General features: G+C 37.5%; 1 protein-coding gene across 2 annotated transcripts in view; it reads right to left on the bottom strand.

Moving 5' to 3' along the window:
• The window catches only part of CASP10 (caspase 10), a 55,527-nt gene extending 43,310 nt beyond the window's left edge, over positions 1-12,217 (bottom strand). The window contains exon 1 of one of the 2 annotated variants that reach the window (XM_030324655.1): positions 11,948-12,217. The gene's annotated coding sequence lies outside the window, so the exon portion shown is untranslated. Of the gene's footprint in view, positions 1-550; positions 570-11,947 lie in introns of those variants that run through there. The other variant, XM_030324656.1, reaches the window with a different exon arrangement.
• Between the last annotated feature and the right edge of the window lie 3,337 nt (positions 12,218-15,554).

Genomic DNA, 15,554 nt, shown 5'->3' with positions numbered 1-15,554 from the left:
ACTGTCTCGCGAACTTTTTTGGGGGCGGGCTAGCACCTGGCCGCAGTCTCGGGGCACCGGCAACAGCATGGCCCAGCAGGCGTTCCTGGGTGCAGCCGACATTTGGCCATTGCTCATTCAGCCACTGCTCGGTGAGACCCTCCCACAGAGGGGCGGAACGGGTCAAAGCCGCAGTCCTTCAGAAGTAAGGGGTCGGGGAAAACAGCCACATCTGACACAAAACTTGGGAGAGCAGTACTGCCTCAGGCCTGGTCACAGAGAGTGAAAAAGCGGGAGTGGACGAGAGCTAAAGACAGAGGACCGGTGTGCAATTGCTGATCCAGGAGAACAGACTGGGTAGCTGGGTGGCACCATTTTCACTGCTCCCACGAACGTGCATACACACCTACGAGCACCGCAACAATCCACCCCAGTAGGCTAGCAGCGCCATCTAGTGGAGAGCAGAGCTGTTACACTGAGCCCCACCCAACTGGGCCAACATTGCTCTTCAAGAACACAAGCCTCACCGCCGGGCTTAATTTATGGACTATAAAGAGCTACATAGACTGACCTGTAGGGGAAAATGAAGCAATTTCAGTCCTACTTCAATCTGTTAGCAGGTTCATCTATTCAATTTTTTTTCTTTTTTAATCTTTTTTTTCTTTTTCCTTTTCCTCTTTTACAATTCTTTTTCTTGAATACAGAAAGAGAAAAAATTCATTTTTATTTTCAATTTTTATTAAAAATATCTGTCTTCAATTTTTATGACTATATTTTTTACTTTTGTGTAATTTTTTTTCAAATTCTACTTTACTTCCATCATTTTATATTGGGCTACTTCAGTGTACTCACCTTTTCAAATTTTCAAACAATTTCCTTTTTTTTCTTTCTCTTTTTTCTCTTTCTCATTTCTTTTCATTTTCTTGAATGCAGAAAGAGAAAAACTTCATTTTTACATTCAATTTCTTTTAAAAATATATTTATTTAATTTTGTATACTATGTTTTTTGCTTTTATGTAAATTTGTTCAAATTCTATCTTACTCACATCATTTTATTTTATTCTACTACAGTGTATTCACTTTTTCAAATTTTCAAATGATTTCTTTTTTTTCCTTTCTCTTTTTTCTCTTTTTCTTTTTTCTCTTTTTTCTCTTTTTCATTTCTTTTCTTTTTTCTTAAATACAGAAAATGAAAAAATTCATATTTATTTTTAATTTTTATTAAAAATATTTTTCTTTCAATTTTTTTCTACTATATTCTTTCCTTTTGTGTATATTTTTTCAAATTCAATTTTACCCCCATTATCTCATTTTAGTCTACTTCAATGTATTCATTTTTTCAAATTCTCAAACGATTTCCTTTTTTTTTCTCCCCCCCTTTTTTTTTTTTCAACGTTTATTTTTATTTTTGGGACAGAGAGATACAGAGCATGAACGGGCGAGGGGCAGAGAGAGAGGGAGACACAGAATCGGAAACAGGCTCGGCTCTGAGCCATCAGCCCAGAGCCCGACACAGGGCTCAAACTCACGGACCACGAGATCGTGACCTGGCTGAAGTCGGACGCTTAACTGACTGCACCACCCAGGTGCCCCTCCCCCCTTTTTTTCTCTAATCTGTCAAACCACTTTCAACATCCAGACCAAAACACTCCTAGGATCTAGAATCGTCTATTCTATTTGTGTGTGTGTGTGTTTTAAGTTTTAATTTTAATATTTTTTTAATTTTAATTTTTTTAATTTCAATTTTTCTACCTCATTAATTCCTTTTCCCCCTTCAAAATGACAAAACAAAAGAAGTCACCCCAAAAGAAAGAGCATGAAGAAATGACAGCCAGGGATTTAACCAACACAGATACAAGCAAGATGTCTGAACCAGAATTCAGAATCATGATAATAACAATACTAGCTGGAGTCAAAAATAGATTAGAATCCCTTTCTGCAGAGATAAAACAAGTAAAAAATAGCCAGAATGAAATTAAAAATGCTATAACTGAGCTGCAATCATGGATGGATGCAGCCGCAGCAAGGATGGACGAGGCAGAACAGAGAATCAGCCATATAGAGGACAAACTTATAGAGCACGACGAAGCATAAAAAAAGAGGGAGATTAAGGCAAAAGAGCACGATTTAAGAATTTGAGAAATCAGTGACTCATTAAAAAAGGAACAACATCAGAATCATAGGGATCCTAGAAGAGGAAGACAGAGAAATAGGGGTAAAAGTGTTATGTGAGCAAATCATAGTGGAAAACTTCCCTAACCTGGGGAAAGACACAGACATCGAAATCCAGGAAGCACAGAGGACTCCCATTAGATTCAATAAAAACCAACCATCAACAAGGCATATCATAGTCAAATTCCCAAAATACTCAGGCAAGGAGAGAATCATGAAACCAGCAAAGGAAAAAAGTCCTTAACTACAAGGGAAGACAGATCAGGTTTGCAGCAGACCTATCCACAGAAACTTGGCAGGCCAGAAAGGAGTGGCAGGATATATTCAATGTGCTGAATCAGAAAAATATGCAGCCAAGAATTCTTTATCCAGCAAGGCTATCATTAAAACTAGAAGGAGAGGTAAAAAGTTCCCCAGACAAACAAAAATTAAAGGAGTTTGTGACCGCTAAACCAGCCCTGCAAGAAATTTTAAGGGGGATTCTCTGAGAGGAGAAAAGATGAATAAATAAATAAATAAATAAATAAATAAATAGCAAAAGCAACAAGATTAGAAAGGACAAGAGAACACCACCAGAAACTCCAACTCTACAAGCAACATAATGGCAATAAATTCATATCTTTCAGTAGTCACTCTAAACGTCAATGGACTCAATGCTCCAATCAAAAGACAGAGTAACAGAATGGATAAGAAAACAGGATCCATCTATATGTTGTTTACAAGAGACCCACTTTAGAGCTAAAGACACCTTCAGATTGAAAATAAGGGGCTAGAGAACCATCTATCATGCTAATGGTCAACAAAAGAAAGCTGGAGTAGCCATACTTATATCAGACAATTTAGACTTTAAATAAAGACTGTATCAAGAGATGCAGAAGGGTATTATATCATAATCAAGGGGTCTATAGACCAAGAAGACCTAACGATTGTAAACATTTATGTGCCAAATGTGAAAACACCCAAATATATAAATCAATTAATCACAAACATAAAGAAACTCATCCATAGTAATACCATAATAGTAGGAGACTTCAACACCCCACTCACAGCAAAGAACAGATCATCTAATCAAAAAATCAACAAGGAAACAAGGGCTTTGAATGACAGATTGGACCAGATGGACTTAACAGATATATTCAGAACATTTCATCCTAAAGCAGCAGAGTATACATTCTTCTCCAGTGCACATGGAACCTTCTCCAGAATAGACCATATACTGGGACACAAATCAGCCCTAAGTAAGTACAAAATGATCGAGATCATACCATGTATATTTTCAGACCACAACGCTATGAAACTCAAAATCAACCACAAGAAAAAATTTGGAAAGGTAACAAATACTTGGAGACTGAAGAACATCCTACTAAATAATGAATGGGCTAAACAAGCAGTTAAAGAGGAAGTTAGAAAGTATATGGAAGTCAATGAAAATGATAGCACCACAACCCAAAACCTCTGGGACACAGCAAAGGCAGTCATAAGAGGAAAGTATATAGCAATCCAGGCCTTCCTAAAGAAGGAAGAAAGATCTCAGATACACAACCTAGCCTTACGCCTTAATGAGCTGGGAAAAGAACAGCAAATAAAACCCAAAACCAGAAGAAGACAGGAAAAAATAAAGATTAGAGCAGAAATTAATGCTATCGAAACCAAAACAAAACAAAAAAAACAAACAAACAAACAAAAAAAAACAGTGGAACAGATCAATGAAACCAGAAGCTGGTTCTTTGAAAGAATTAACAAAATTGATAAACCACTAGCCAGTTTGATCAAGAAGAAAAAGGAAAGGACCCGAAAATAAAATCAAGAATGAAAGAGGAGAGATCACAACCAACACAGCAGAAATAAAAACAATAATAAGAGAATATTATGAGCAATTATATGCCAATAAAATGGGTAATCTGGAAGAAATCGACAAATTCCCAGAAACACATACACTACCAAAACTGAAACAGGAAGAAATGGAAAATTTGAACAGACCCATAACCAGTAAGGAAATCGAATTAGTAATCAAAAATCTCCCCCAAAAACAAGAGTCCAGGGCCAGATGGCTTCCCAGGAGAACTCTATCAAACATTTAAGAAAGAGTTAACACCTATTCTCTTGAAACTATTCCAAAAAATAGAAACGGAAGGGAAACTTCCAAACTCTTTCTATGAAGCCAGCATTACCTTGATTCCAAAACCGGACAGAGACCCCACTAAAAAGGAGAACTATAGACCAATTTCCCTGATGAACATGGATACAAAAATCTTCAACAAGATATTAGTCAACTGGATCCAACAATACCTTAAAAAAAATTATTCACCATGATCAAGTGGGATTTATACCTGGGATGCAGGGCTGGTTCAATATCCACAAAACAATTAACGTGATTCATCACATCAATAAAAGAAAGGACAAGAACCATATGATCCTCTCAATAGATGCAGAGAAAACATTTGACAAAATACAGCATCCTTTCTTGATAAAAACCCTCAAGAAAGGAGGGATAGAAGGAGCATACTTCGAGATGATAAAAGCCATATATGAACGACCCGACGCTAATATCATCTTCAATGGGGAAAAACTGAGAGCTTTCCCCCTAAGGTCAGGAACAAGACAGGGATGTCCACTCTCGCCACTGTTATTCAACACAGTATTGGAAGTCTTAGCCTCTGCAATCAGACAACACAAAGAAATAAAAGGCATCCAGATCAGCCAGGAGGAGGTCAAACTTTCACTCTTCGCAGATGACATGATACTCTATATGGAAAATCCAAAAGATTCCACCAAAAAACTGCTAGAACTGATCCATGAATTCAGCAAAATGGCAGGATATAAAATCAATGCACAGAAATCGGTTGCATTCCTATATACCAACAATGAAGCAACAGAAAGAGAAATCAAGGAATTGATCCCGTTTACAGTTGCACCAAAAACCATAAAATACCTAGGAATAAATCTAACCAAAGAGGTGAAAAATCTATACACTGAAAACTATAGAAATCTGATGAAAGAAATTGAAGAAGACACAAAGAAATGGAAAAAGATTCCATGCTCCTGGATAGGAAGAACAAATATTGTTAAAATGTCGATACTACCCAAAGTAATCTACATATTCAATGTGATCCCTATCAAAGAAACACCAGCATTCTTCACAGAGCTAGAACAAATAATCCTAAAATTTGTATGGAACCAGAAAAGACCCTGAATAGCCAAAGCGATCTTGAAAAAGAAAACCAAAGCAGGAGGCATCACAATCCCAGACTTCAAGCTATACTACAAAGTTATAATCATCAAGACAGTATGATACTGGCACAAGAACAGACACTCAGATCAATGGAACAGAATAGAGAACCCAGAAATGGACCCACAAAAGTATGGCCAACTAATCTTTGACAAAGCAGGAAAGAATATCCAATGGACTGAAGAGAGTCTCTTCAGCAAGTGGTGCTGGGAAAACTGGACAGCGACATGCAGAAGAATGAACCTGGACCACTTTCTTACACCATACACAAAAATAAACTCAAAATGGATGAAAGACCTCAATGTAAGACAGGAAGCCATCAAAATCCTCGAGGAGAAAGCAAGCAAAACCTCTTTGACCATGGCCGTAGCAACTTCTTACTCAATACATCTCCAGAGGCAAGGGAAACCAAAGCAAAAATGAACTATTGGGACCTCATCAAAATAAAAAGCTTTTACACAGAGAAGGAAATAATCAGCAAAACTAAAAGGCAACGGACAGAATGGGAGAAGATATTTGCAAATGATATATCAGATAAAGGGTTAGTATCCAAAATCTACAAAGAACTTATCAAACTCAACACCCAAAAAACAAATAATCCAGTGAAGAAATGGGCAAAAGACATGAATAGACACTTCTCCAAGGAAGACATCCAGATGGGCAACGGACACATGAAAAAATGCTTAACATCACTCCTCATCAGGGAAATACAAACCAAAACCACAATGAGATACCACCTTACACCTGTCAGAATGACTAACATGAACAACTCAGGCAATAACAGATGTTGGCGAGGATGCGGACAAAGAGGATCTCTTTTGCATTGTTGGTGGCAATGCAAGCTTGTGCAGCCACTCTGGAAAACAGTATGGAGGTTCCTCAAAAAACTAAAAATAGAACAACCCTACGAACCAGCAATTGCACTACTAGGCATTTATCCATGAGATACAGGTGTGCTGTGTTGAAAGGATACATACGCTCCCATGTTTATAGCAGCGCTATGGACAATAGCCAAAGTATGGAAAGAGCCCAAATGTCCATTGACGGATGAATGGATAAAGAAGAAGTGGTATACACACACACACACACACACACACACACACACACACACACACACAATGGAGTATTACTCGGCAATCAAAAAGAATGAAATCTTGCCATTTGCAACTATGTGGATGGAACTGGAGAGTATTATGCTAAGTGAAGTCAGTCAGAGAAAGACAAAAATCATATGACTTCACTCATATGAGGACTTTAAGAGACAAAACAGATGAACAAAGGGAAGGGAAATAAAAATAATATAAAAACAGGGAGGAGGACAAAACAGAAGAGACTCATAAATATGGAGAATAAACTGAGGGTTTCTGGAGGGGGGATGGGCTAAATGGGTAAAGGGCATTAAGGAATCTACTCCTGAAATCACTGTTTCACTATATGCTAACTCATTTGGATGTAAACTTTAAAAAATAAAAAACAAAATTTAAAAAAAATGGGAAAGGATATGAATAGATGTTTCTACAGAGAACATATACAAATGGCCAATATGCACATGAAAAGATCTTCAACAGAATTAGTTATTAAGGCAATGTAATCAAAACTACAATGAGGTATCACTTCATATATAATAAAAAAAAAAAAAGAAAGAAAGAAAGAAAGAAAGAAAGAAAGAAAGAAAGAAAGAAAAAGAAAGGAAGGAAGGAAGGAAGGAAGGAAGGAAGGAAGGAAGGAAAAAATAGACAATAACAAGTGTTGGCAAGGATGTGGAGAAATTGGGACATTGCTGGTGGGAATGTAAAGTGGTGCAGCCACTTTACTAAAACAGTTTAGCAGTCCTCAAAAAGTTGAACATATACTTACTATATGATCCAGTAAGTCCATTCCCATGTATATACCCAAGAGAACTGAAAGCATGTATCCACACAAAAACTTACACATGAATACTCATAGCAGCATCATTCATAAAGGCCAAAAACATGGAAACAATCCAAATTTCCATCAGTTGATGAATAAACAAAATGTGCTCTGTCAATTCAATGGAATATTATTTAGCCATTAAATGAATGAAGTACTAATGTATTCTTCAATATGGATGAACCTTGAAAACACGCTACGGAGAATAAGTCATATACAAAAGGAAACATACTGAATGATTTGTTCATAGGAAATATCCAGAATGGACAAATATGTAGAAATAGAAAGTGGATTAGTGTTTGCTCAGGGGCTGGAGTGAAGGGGAAAATAGGAAATGATGGCTACCAGGTATGGAAATTCTTTTAAGGTAGATGAAAATGTTTTGAAATTAGATTGTGCATGTGCACAACTGTGAATATACTAAAAACCAGTGACTTGTATAGTTCAAAAGGATGAATTCTATAACATGTGAATTATATCTCAATGAAAAAAGAAAGGGATGTCTGGAATATGTCACAATCATATGTCACAAACTACCTTGTGATTGTTAATTGTATGGTGTCAACTTGATGGTTAAAGGATGCCTAGATAGCCAGTAAACATTATTTCTGGGTATGTCTGTAAGGATGTTTCTGGAAGGGTTAGTATTTAAATCTGTAGACTGAGTAAAGAAAATCTGCCCTCATCAATGTGGGTGGGCAACCTCCAATCCATTAAGGATTGGTCCAATAAAAAGGAGGAGGGGCAAATTTTCTCTCTTTTTGAACTAGGATGGTCAACTTCTTCTACCTTTGGACATTAAAATACTCTTGGTTTTCTGGGTCTTTGGACTCTAGGACTTACAACAGCAGCCTTCCCTGCTCCCCACTCCCCAGCCACACCCTTACGGTGTAAACAATAGAGAATCTTAAAGGTTTCTAAGGAAAGTGACAGAGCTGCAATTAGGGAGGTTCTTCAGGTTCTATGTATAAAGTTATCGTAGAATTAAGAGGGTGGTGGCAGGATCAGTAAAAACTCTATGATCATAGTTCAGTGGAGAAATGATGGAGGCAGAAGAAATGTAATAATAGAGATAGATGGAAAAGGCATTACAGGTACAGAACCAACTAATTTGGAAACTAGCTGGATGAAGAAACATAGGAGAGGGTGGGTCAGAGTGAAAATGATATTCTGGAGGTGCTGTTAACTGAAATTGAAGACACAGGCAGAAAAGCAGATTTGGAATGGAGGTGTTTTTGTTTTTGTTTTTAATATTTGGAATATATTGAGTTTGAGGTGTGAAAAGGAAATGAAGTGGAAACACTGGCCAGGAAGCTGCAGGGCAAGATTTGAACTTGAAGAGTCTGCACTAGAAATATCCAACTTGTTAGCAGCACAGGAGTAGTAACTGAAGTTACAAGATTGTTAAAAGAGAACATATAAAAAGAGAAACAAAGGAGTGATCCTTGTGAATATCCACATTTATGGATCTGGAGGAGAAAGATACAAAGAAGACTTGGTCAGAAGTCTGTCCTTGACAGAACTTCTAGGGTGAAATACACTGGAGAAGTAGGAAGGGGACAATGACCCCATAGAATCTAAGGACTACAAGTTTGGTAAGTAAGCTCAATGTTGCTCTTGGATCTTATAGATGTGGCAGAATGATTAAGGTGAAATCCAGATATCAGGGAAGTATGGAGTAAATGGGTAGAAGAGGAGAGGGTATAGTCTAAAACATACCTAAGACAGTAGCTTGAAAGAGAGGGGCATGGGGCACTGGGGTGGCTCAGTTAGTTAAGGGTCCAACTCTTGATTTTGGCTCAGGTCATGATTTCACGGTTTGTGGGATTGAGCCTGGAGTTGGGCTCCACACTGACAGTGAGGAGCCTGCTTGGGATTCTCTCTCTCTCTGCCCCTCCCCTGCTTGCTCGCTATCTCTCTTTTTCTCACTCAAAATAAACGAATAAACATTTTTTTTAAGGGAGACAGGCTTTATTTGATGGAGGAGTCAGAACTTGTTTTTAGACCAAAGGTTCAAAGACAGAGAGAGAGAGATTAATGATACAAGACAGTTGAAATAACGTTCAGTCTTGACAGAAGACTGACCTATGCCAAAGGAAGCACTAAGAAGAGGATGCAAATCCCAGGTTTCAGGCAGGAAGTCCTTACCAAATAAGGAAGAAAAGATGTTTCTTGTATCATCATTTAAATAGTGAAAAATAAAATAGTGATAACTTAAATATGATACAAAACATATATAGACATGACTACTTGAATGAAAAGAAAGAACAGTGTTAAACATTATGCCATTTATGGGGATGCCTGGTAGCTTGGTGGGTTAAGCGTCCAACTTCAGCTCAGGTCATGATATTGCAGTTTCTGAGTTCAAGCCCCACGTCAGATTCTGTGCTGACAGTGCAGAGTCTGGAGCCTGCTTCGGATCCTGTGGCTCCCTCTCTCTCTTCCTCTCCCCTGCTCGTTCTCTCTCTCTTTCAAAAATAAATAAAAACATTTATTAAAAACAATTATGCCATTTATGTTTAAAATAAATGCATCAAATGTGTTTATGTATTAAAGAAACTGGACCTTTTACAGTATGTAATTTTTATTTTATTTTCATTTTCATTTTTTTAATGTTTATTTACTTTTGAGAGAGAGAGAGACAGTGCGCACGAGCAGGGGAGGGGCAGAAAGAGAGAGAGAGAAAGAGAAAGAGAGACAGAATCTGAAGCAGGCTTCAGGTTCCGAGCTGTCAGCACAGAGCCCAACGCAGGGCTTGAACTCATGAACCGTGAGATCATGACCTGAGCCGAAGTTGGACACTTAACCGACTCAGTGACCCAGGCGCCCCATTTTAATTAATTTTTTGAAGTTACAATATGTGCTTTGCATAAAATGAAACAAATAATACAACCGCATTTATTTAAAACTCCCAGTATGCTACCAACGTTGGGTATTACGAGACTCCATATAAAGCTTAAGGATCAAAACAGCGTCATATTAGTAAAAGAACAGACAGAAAAATCAATGGAATGCAACAAATAGGGCCAGAACAACTGGACATACAGAAAAAACGAATATAGACACAGACCTTGTACCTTTCACAAAAAGTAACTCAAAATGATCATAAACTTAAATGTAAAATGCAAAACTACAACTTCTGGATAATAACAGAGGAGAATATTTAGGTGATCTTGAGTTTAGTGATGATTTCTTAGAGCACAAAAGCACAATCTGGGCGGGGTGGGGGGAATGGATTAATTGAACTTCATTAAAATTAAAAACTTCTACCACAGACTGAGAGAAAATATTTGTAAAACATATCTGATAAAGGACTTCTATCCAAAATATACAAAAAAACTCTTAAAACTGACCAGTAAAAAAACCAAAAAACTCAGTTTAAAAATGGGCAAAAGAGGGGTGCCTGTGTACGTCAGTTAAGCATCAGACTTGGGCTCAGGTCATGATCTCATGGTTCAAGTGTTTGAGCCCCACATCAGGCTGTGTGCACTGACAGTGTGGAACCTGCCTGGGATTCTCTTTCTCCCTCTCTCTCTGCCCCTACCCCACACATACTCTCTAGCTCTCTCTCTCTCAAAATAAATAAAAACTTTTAAAAATAGGCAAAAGAGGGGCACCTGGGTGGCTCAGTCAGTTGAGTGTCTGACTTTGGCTCAGGTCACGATATCACAGATAGTGAGTTCGAGCCCCACATCAGGTTCTGTGCTGACAGCTCAGAGCCTGGAGCCTGCTTCGGATTCTGTGTCTCCCTCTCTCTCTGCCCCTCCCCCACTCATGCTCTGTCTCTGTCCCTGTCTCTCTCTCTCTCTCTCTCTCTCTCTCAAAAATAAACATTAAAAAAATTTTTTAATAAAAAATGGGCAAAAGATTTGAACAGACATCTCGACAAAGAAGATATACATATTTTAAATAAGGATATAAAAAGGTACTCACCATCGTGCCATTAGGTAATCATAAATTAATACGTGTTATCACTATACATCTATTAAAATGGCTAAAATCCAAAACATTAATGCCACCAAATACTGGCAAGAATGTGGAGATACAGGAACTCTGCAAAATGGTATATATAGCCACTTGAAATACAGTCTTACATTTCTTCCAAAGTTGAACATAGGCTTACCATACACTTCAACAATTGTTCTCCTAGGTATTTACCCAAATGAGTTGAACATTTATGTCCACACAAAAATCAGCATAAAAATGTTTATAGCACCTTTATGCACAATGCCAAAACTTGGAAGCAACCAAGCTGGGTGTTAAACATGTAGGTAGCTCATATTTTAAGTGCACATATATTTTTAAACAATAATTAGAGGGACTCCTGGGTGGCTCAGTCAGTTAAGCGTCCAACTTCGGCTCAGGTCATGATCTCATGGTTCATGAGTTCGAGCCCTACATCAGGCTCTCTGCTGTCAGCACGGAGCCTGCTCTGGATCCCCTGCCCCTGTCTTTCTCTGTCCCCTCCCCACCCACACTCTCTTTCTCAAAAATAAATAAACATTAAAAAATAATTAGAAAATTAAAATAATCATCCAGATAAATTTTTCTTTTAAACTTATAACATCCTAAACATTTTAATCAAATAATAATGCATCAGTTGGACTGTGTTAGGTTTAAAAAATACAAATATAAACCCCACATTTTTTCTCTCACATGAAAGTCCAGAGGTAGGTAGTCTACAGCTGGTATAGTGATTCTGTCCTCATCCAAGAAGGCTCCTTTCTGCTCACCACTCAGCTGTCCCTATAGTGTGGCCATTATCCTCATAGTTCCAATGGAAGTTAAGGCTCCAGCCATCACATCCACATCCTAGTCAGCAAGATGGAAGAAGGGATAAAAAGGTGAAGGGCAAAAAATAACTGCCTTTCTTAAATTTCTAATTCCAATATAGTTACCATACAGAGTTACATTGGTTTCAGGTGTACAATATAGTGATTCAGTAATTCTATATATTACTCAGTGTTCATCATAAGTATACTCTTAATTCCCTTCACCTATTTCACCCTTCCCCTCACTTCCCTCCCCTCTGGTAACCATCAGTTTGTTTTCTATATTTAAGAGTCTGTTTTGGGGGGGGGCGGGGGGCGCCTGGGTGGCTCAGTCATTTAAGCGTCTGACTTCAGCTCAGGTCGTGATCTCGCAGTTTCTGAGTTCAAGCCCTGTGTCGGACTCTGTGCTGACAGCTCAGAGCCTGGAGCCTGCTTTGGATTCTGTGTCTCCCTTTTTCTCTGTCTCTCTCTCTGTCTCTCAAAAATAAATAAACATTTTTAAAAAGTTTTTAAAGAGTCTGTTTTTTGAGTTGTCTCTTTTTTTTCTTGGTTTGTTTTGTTTCTTAAATTCCACATATGAGTGAAATCAGATGGTATTTGTCTTTCTCTGACTTATTTCATTTAGCATTATACTCTCTAAATCAATCTATGCTGTTGCAAATGGCAACATTTCATTCTCTTTATGAATGAGTAATAAATATTCCATTGTTTATATACCACATCTTCTTTATCCATTCATTTGTCACTCAACACTTGGATTGCTTCCGTAATTTAGCTATTGTAAATAATGCTGCAGTAAACATGGGGGTGCATATATCTTTTTGAATTAGTGTTCTTGTAATCTTTAGGTAAATACCTAGTAGTGGAATTACTAGATCATATGATAATTCTATTTTTAATTTTTTGAAGAACCTCCATACTGTTTTCCACAGCAGCTGCACCAGTTTGCATTCCCATCAACAGTACATGATGGGAATGAAGGAACAGAAAAGGGTTCCTTTTTCTCCACATCCTCTTCAACATTTGTTATTTCTTCTCTTTTTTATTTCAGCCATTCTGATAGGTATGAGGTGATATCTCATTGTGGTTTTGATTTGCATTTCCCTGATGATCCGTGATGTTGAGCATCTTTTCATATATCTGTTGGCCCTCTGTATGTCATCTTTGGAGAAATGTCTGCTCATTTTTAATCAGATTGTGTTTAGCTGTTGAGTTGTGTAAGTTCTTTATATATTTTGGATACTAACCATTTATTGGATATGTTATTTGCAAATATCTTCTCCCATTCTTCAGATAGCCTTTTAGTTTTGTTATTTGCTTCCTTCACTGTGCAGAAGCTTTTTGTTTTGATGTAGTCCCAATAGTTTATTTTTGCTTTTGTTTTCCTTGTCTCAGAAGACATGTCTAGAAAAATGTTGCTACAGCTGATGTCAGAGAAATTACTGCCTGTGTTCTCTTCAAGGATTTTTATAGTTTCAGGTCTCACATTTAGATCCTTAATCCACTCTAACTTTGTTTTTGTGTACGATAAAGTAGTTCAGTTTCATTCTTTTGCATGTAGCTGTCCAGTTTTCCCAATACTATCTGTAGAGGAAATTGTCTTTTTCCCTTTGCATAGTCTCACCTCCTTTGTCTTAAGCTAATTGACCATATAATCATAGGTTTATTTCTGGGACCTTTATTCTGTTTCATTGATTTGTGCCAGTATTATACTGAAAAAACAACTGTCTTTTAAGGAAAGTTCTCAGCAACTGCCAAATGATTCTGCTGCTGACATCTTATTGGCCAGGACCTAAACACATGACCACATCTAGCTACAAATTGAAGCTTGGACAAGTAGACTATATTCTGTGAGGCTTTGTGCCCAGTTCCAAATCAAGGCTTCTATTACGAGGGAAAAAGAAAATGAATATATGAAGACAGCAAGCAGGGTCTGTCCACAGCCAAATTGACAAGGCTGACCTCAAATTCTGACCTCTTGATGGTATAAATAACATCCTTAATCCTGAAAACTTGCTTCTAAAATCTCAGAGGAGAAGAAGAGATCCTCATATCAAACACTGCAGATAAAGGTGTCAAGTGACTCCCACTATGGCCTATTCATGGAAGAGGATTGAAGAGGTTGGGGAATGGCATAGAACAGGGTTAAGGGCGGGAGAAACAACAGGGATAGAAGTATTGGTCAACTAGGGGTTTACTAGTCAATCTTCCTAACCAATGGCTCAGAAAAGCAGCCCTGAGACCAGGAGTTCTGCTTCTGAAAAGAGGGGCTAGAGATGGGACAGAGAAATAAGGATAAAAGTAAGAAGAGAGGGTAGTTTTGTTAGTGATGAAGAATCAACTACTTGAAAGTTGAAAGGAACCACCTAGGCTCTAGGGCAAAGTCAATATTCTCAAATATATAGACAGAGATGAGAATTTGGAAAACAGAAAGAAGAGATAATATCAGCCACAGTTCTGTCATCCATACGCCACTTTGTAACTATTTCTTTCTGGCCCTTTGTCTTCCTATGGGAGGTATTTTCTGTTTTATTTTAAGCATAGTTAACATAAACATACTATTTTGTACTCTTTCCCAGGTAACATGAATATATGAGCATTTTTCTCATTATGATATTCTGTCAAGGCCATATTGTGAACTGGTTAAGCATTTGGGCCCCAAAGTAGCTCTCTTCATGGCTTGAGTTTATACCCTAGTATGGGGTGATCACGGATAAGCTACTTAACATCACTTTGCTCATTTTCCTTATCTATAGAATGGGAAGAAAAAATAATGAGAACAATAATACCTACCTCATACAGCTGTTTTGAGGATTAAATGAGATAATTCGTTTATTTGTGTTTATCTATTTGTGTAATTATCTATTTGTGTAAAGAGCTAATAATAGGGAAGCCTGGGTGGCTCAGGCGGTTAAGTGTCCGACTTCAGCTCAGATCATGATTTCACGGTTTGTGGGTTTGAGCCCTAAGTCAGCTCTATGCTGACAGCTCAGAGCCTGAAGCCTGCTTCAGATTCTGTGTCTCCCTCTTTCTCTGCCTCTCCCCCTGCTTGCACTCCCTCTCTCTCTCTCTCTCTCTCTCTCTCTCTCTCTCAAAAATCAATAAACATTAAAAAAATTCTTTTAAAAAGAGATAATAACAGTTTGATGTAAGCTCTTATTATTTACAAACATAATTTTAATGGTTACATAAAGTATCAACCACTGGACCTATCATCATAAGCATACCCTTATTACTGAACACTTGGCTAATTCTCAGTTTGGGGCTATTATAAGGTTTGAAACATTTTATTGCATTTATCTCTTTTATATTTAGGATTATTACTTAAAGTAACATCTTAAGAATCTTCATATATATTTTAGAACATTTTATTTAAGCTAGGTGGTAGGTACCATGGGTATTCATTACATTGTTATCTAATATAACCCTCTTTTAGCATGTCTAAAATATTTCACTAAAAACCATACTCAAAAAGAATAAGAAATGCATCT

The sequence above is a fragment of the Lynx canadensis genome, chromosome C1 (assembly GCF_007474595.2).
Source record: "Lynx canadensis isolate LIC74 chromosome C1, mLynCan4.pri.v2, whole genome shotgun sequence".
NCBI lineage: Eukaryota > Metazoa > Chordata > Mammalia > Carnivora > Felidae > Lynx > Lynx canadensis.
This window is presented reverse-complemented; position numbering and strand designations above follow the sequence as displayed.